At 32.1% G+C, this 5,943-nt stretch overlaps 1 pseudogene; it reads right to left on the reverse strand.

The window, feature by feature from the left end:
- Positions 1-2,640: 2,640 nt before the first annotated feature.
- Positions 2,641-3,998, reverse strand: LOC149542667 (aspartyl protease family protein 2-like; annotated as a pseudogene).
- Positions 3,999-5,943: the final 1,945 nt, after the last annotated feature.

The raw sequence follows: 5,943 nt of genomic DNA on the forward strand, positions 1-5,943 counted from the left end.
TAAGGATTTCTTATAGGAAAATGAATCCATTCTGTGTACCTTTTGCAATAACAAATATGGGATATGCAATGATGGCAATAGATCTGGGATGGATGGGTCCAAACCATTCTATATCTACTGCTTGTGTGACAAGCAATTGTTGTCTCATAGTTGCTGCAAATCATATCATTTGAGGGGAAGTTGATTCCATGTTCTCTAGTGGTTCTAATGCTACAATTAATCCATATGGTATTGGGGGATTTGTAGCTTCTAGAACATTATCAGAAAGAAATGATGATCCCACTAAAGCATCACGGCCATGGGATGCAGATCGTGATGGATTTGTCACCTGAGGAGTGAGCTCTTCAATAAAGTTGTATCTAGATTTAATGTTCCATCATGATACACATTGAATATGAAAAATTGGTGGGAGTGAAGAAGGTACAATACAAGAATTTGATAGCATCAAATACCGTTTATGTTAACTCATTATTAAATTATTATTTTTCCACCAATTACTATTCAGTATTTTTTCTTTTCTAATTAAAAAAAAAAAAATTCTAAAGTTAACATGCTAAATTTTTAAATTATAAAATGATCAAAATCATTTATTTGAGAAATGGTTGGCTAATAGATTTAACATCTTAAGCATGAAGGCACTACCCACACTTATAGAAACATATCATTTATAAAAATTATTAATTTTAACAATCCATGGTTGTATACAAATATATTTTATATTTTTCTTAATACTTTTAATAAATTGAATGTATTTGTGTTTTTCTCTTTTAATTCTTTTACTTACTTACATGTCTAAAATTATTTTAAACATTTTAAATTATATTAAAATAATATCAAAATTAACCTTAATAATTATTTTATTTTAAAACTTAAAATTCAATTAATAAAATAAATAATTATTTCACTATATTATTAAACTATATTATAAATAAAATAATATCTATAAATATATAATTTTAAAATTTTAATTATATTATAAAATTTAATATATACTTTTAAATTAGTTTTAAAAAATTAACTTATTAATTTGTAAATGTATTCTAATGTGTTTTATTAAATTATTTTATATTAAAACTATAGCATTATTAAATTATTTTGTATTAAAACTATAATTAACTGTTAGGCAAATGCTAGCCACTACATGACATTTTTTATATTAAACTTATTTTATAAAATAAAAATTATTTAATTTCATCTCTCATTCTAATTAATTTATTAAAACTTATTCTAGACATTTTACCTATTCAAAATAAATAATGTTTATTTCATTACTATATTCTAAAAGTTTAAATTTAAAACAATATAAAAATAATAATAATAATTTAAAATTTTGAAATTTATAATGAGAAAAATAAAATTTAATAATAAAATTTACAAAGTCAAAATAAATTACAATGACTTGTCTGAAATGATTTTGTAAATAGAAAAGTCGACAACAACTCAAGCGTAAATATATGTGTCAGATTCCCTCAAAACCACTCATCTTACTCATATCGTCCCAATGCCTGACCTTTCGCAACCATACAATCTCAGGGCCAAATATTAACTCATTAAAAATAAGATAGTTTAGAATAAGAGATTGTCCTGGAATTTAATTTTAGCTATTAAAACCTGAAAGTCTATATTATGTTTGAGAATTGTAAGTAAAAATAATTTTAATTTGATAATCACTTAAAATAAAGAAAACATAAAAAAAAAAAATCATTTATTATTATAAAAATGTTACATAATTTTTAATGGTTACAAATTATTGTTTTGTACAATTTCACTTAGGATTCTTTATATATATATATATATATATATATAGACACACACACACACACACATTAAGTTCTTAGTTAGACTAATTTTGAACAATGTAAGGGATATGTCTTTTTAGTTTATCATATAGATACTAGAGGGATTCAATAAATCACCTAAATTGGTCATGGCTATTTATTTTTCTCACTAGAATATTTCAATTTATTATGACAACAAATCATCAAATTAAGAACTCATAGTTGTCATATTAATTTAAAAATAAATTATTTGAGATAAAATAAAAGTTAAATTGTAGAATAGCTCAACCCCTTTATTCTTAATTAATTGGTCTACCATGCCTCTTTACATTAGCATTACTACAATATCAACTTCATTACATTTCTGAAATTTAAAATGTATATATTAATATAAAATAGAAATTATGAAAAATTTCATTATTACAAAACTCATTAAATTGATTAATCAATTACAAATTTATTATAAGAACTAAACTTAATTTAAATATACACATCAAAATTAAACTTACTATAAATATTATCATACATCAAATTTGACATCCAACTTACAAATTTAATACTTACCAACTTAGAATATTAGAATAAATTTTTGAAACATTTTACTTACTATACGATAATATTAACTCCTATTTTGAATGCTTTTTAAAATCTTATAGGAATAGATTTGCCTTGCATGGATTGGTATCAAATCCTTACTACCCTAACCCTAAAACAATTAGGACAACCCAAAAAAACTGTATTATGTAATAAGCACTCCCAACATTGAAATAATAATAACAGTTTATTATTAAGACATCTGCAGCCTTAATTATGGATGTAACCTCAGGTGTTGAGGCGGCGGGACAGAAGCTGTAATCATGATCTAGCAACCTTTGCAGGTTTGAGGGGCGATACCGAGTCGAGAACCAGCAACGTCGTACGCTACACGGAAGTTGCGCTGCTGGTAACTCCCAAATATGGACAGTCCTGAATCCGAGGTGCTCTTTGGAGGAGGAGCGAAAGCTAAGCATCCCACCGACCCCTGCACATTCGCCTGAATCAGGTAGTTATCCGGCGGCAGAGCCACGTCCACATTCTTGTCGAAGTGCAGCGTGATCTGCGGCACAACCACATTCCCCGAAGGAAAATTAAAGCATGCGTCGAAGATCGAGTACTGGGCAGCTCGGCTGACATTGGAGAATTGGCGAACGAAAGAGTCTCTCACAGAAGAGTATGCGGGCTCCGCCAGGCGAGTGATGAAGGTTCCAGAGTCTATAATTGTCCCTCCCCCGCTCGAATCGTCCATCGCGGGCACCGACACACGATCGTCGCCAACGGAGACAGCGATCAAGGCAACGTAATAGAAGGAAGGATGGGCAGAGCTCGTCAAGAGGGACGTAAACTGCATTCCACTGGAGGATGAGAGGGCCGATTTGCCGAGTTCAAGGCAGCCCGTGGACGTAGAAGAGGGGATGCAATAAGAGAAGGTTTTGTCGAATAGATTGGCCGTCTGCGAAACAAACGAGATCGACCTCCTCGCGAACCCGACCAAACCGGGCGCCGAGGTGATAAGTCCCGTCCGAGATTCCGAGCAGCCGAAACTAAAATCCGGCATCGTTTGCGAAGCGACGGCCAGCGTGTCGGTGGAGAGAACCTCGGTGACCTGTGAGCCGTCGCCGTAGGTCTGCGTGAAGCTGCAGTTGTGATTCCCGCAGTTTGGGCTGCTGCCGAGTGCCTGACACGTGTCGGAAGAGCAGCTCAGGTATTTGAAGGTGGGTGACTTGGAGGGGTCGAACACGTCACCAGTGCAATCGGGGCAGGCGGCGCAGGGAATCCAGGAGATGTCACTGCCCATGTCGACCCCACTTTGCGGGGGAGTGCCGAAGCCCACTTTGATCATGTAGTTTCCCCTCTTGTGTCGTAAATTGTGCCGCTCCTTGCGTTATTGCTTGGTAGCGCCGATCGTCGTCTTTGATTGACTCCAGCATTGCGCTCAGCCACGTGGAATTTTTGTTGCGTTAAGGAGAGCAGTTGGCTTGGACGTGCATCAGAGGAATGCTTGTGCTCGATTTCCTTGGCTGAGCTGCAGGGCACTCTCCCTCCGCCTCAGTCTCCTCGGGACTGAATAGTATGGGACTTACTCTTACAAGCTTGCTGCTCTGCCCGGCTAGCCCAGAGCACAGTAGCAGAACAAGTAAAAGATGAAATGTTGTCATCTCTTACCAGTAAAGCAAATACAGAGAGAGATGATTGATTTGTGAAGAGGAAACGACGTAGTGATTGATATAAAGGTGTGAGCAGCATGTTGTGGACGAACTTGATTAGTATTTGATCGAGACTGATTTTTTTTATACCTCCACTTTACAAAACAGCCATGTAGTCTTATTCATGACTTGACCTGAACATTTCAGCCTTTCCGCTGAATATCACGCTCTAAGATTCCCTGCTAAACTCTCGTATTCACATACATTGGATCTTTCTCACATTTCGGCTCCTTCTCCATCATTTTTCTCTCTACTTTAGAATTATTCGTACGAAGGTAGGACGTAGAGATTCTGATCGAATATTACAATTAAGATCTGAATGTAGAAATAAAAACTAGCACTTAGTATCTTTGAAGGTTGCAAGGGTTAAGATGTTAAATTTTGTCACTAGATTTTTTTATGCATTTAGTGTTACATTTTTTTTGGTATATAATAAAATATTTGGTTAGAAAATTTCACCTTTATTATTCTATATGTATGAAATTTATGTTCATTTTTTATTTTAAGAAATAATATTTGAAACATAATTAATTATTTAAGCATAATCGAGTAAAGTTCATCTCAAACAACTTTACTATACCATTTACCTTACACCCATCTCTATTTCTCTTTCATCTACTTCATCTATCTTTTTTTCAATAACCTCATGTGTCTTTATCATTCTATATCCTCATCTCCCCTCTACCCTTCTTTCTTTCCCTCTATCTTTAGCTCTATTTATCACCTCATATATCTTTATCATCCTATATCTTCATCTCCTCACTACCCTCTTACTCCTCTCCTATATCTTTGTTGGACTAACTGCCAACGTTCCCTTTTGGGATTCATGACATGACTTAACCGCCTCCTGTATTCAATAAGTCTAGAGGTTGTATCAAGCATTGACAGGTTAATCTTTTGGTGCAATGACAATTCTAGCTTCTAACAAGTGGTAACAAAGCTTGGTTACATGTTCAAATCTCCTCGGGTAACATTGAGGGGGGATTGTTGGACTAATCACCAACATCCCCTTTTGGGATTCATAATGACAACCTAGCTTCTAACAATCTCCCTATATATTTCTATCCCTCTGACTCACTATTACTTTAATTTACTCCATCTTACTATATATCTCTTAACAAATATTTTAATATGGTCATGCTTTTCCTAAACATTATTTTTCAAAATACTACCAAATGACAATTTGATTGCATATATGTAGATTTGATTTGATTTGATTGCATTATTAGAATGATTAATAGTATAAATTTCATAATATATTAAAAAAATAAGATATATCCTACTTTTCTAAGTGAATTTATTTTCTTTCTTAATCTTCTAAATTCTTCAAAACTTTAATTTTTTTTCCACATATTCAAGTTCAACTTTTAAAAATCATAAATCATCTTAGTAATATGAATTGTAAGATTTAATTTATTTTATTTTGAAAAGAATAATTTTATTTAATAATTACTGTATAAATATATTTAAATTAAAAATATATAAAATATGTGACCAATAATAATACTAATCAATCATTAATTAATTTAAACAAACATTTTTTAACTTTATTTAAAAAACATATAATTCTCTTTGATCTACCTTGTCTATCATCTTCCCATCACCTCATCTATCTTAATCATTCTATATCTCCATATGACGACTATCCTCTTATTTTATTCTCTATGTCTATCTTTATTTTTCCTTTTCACTATATCTATTTCTAACTTTCATTTTAATCCTCTCCATCTCTTGCTATATATTTCTATTCCTCTATAAATATCACTAGAATTTTCAATCTAAAATGACTAGCCTATTTTTTTTATAAATATAACTATTAAACTTACAAAATCTATTTGAAAAACTGAATGTATTAATTCAAAATATACAATCTATTGACTAATTAGTATTGCTAACAAAAGAAAACTATTCCTTAAAGAAAC

The sequence above is a fragment of the Cupressus sempervirens genome, chromosome 8, assembly GCF_028749045.1.
Source record: "Cupressus sempervirens isolate cs-2001-9-10 chromosome 8, ASM2874904v1, whole genome shotgun sequence".
NCBI lineage: Eukaryota > Viridiplantae > Streptophyta > Pinopsida > Cupressales > Cupressaceae > Cupressus > Cupressus sempervirens.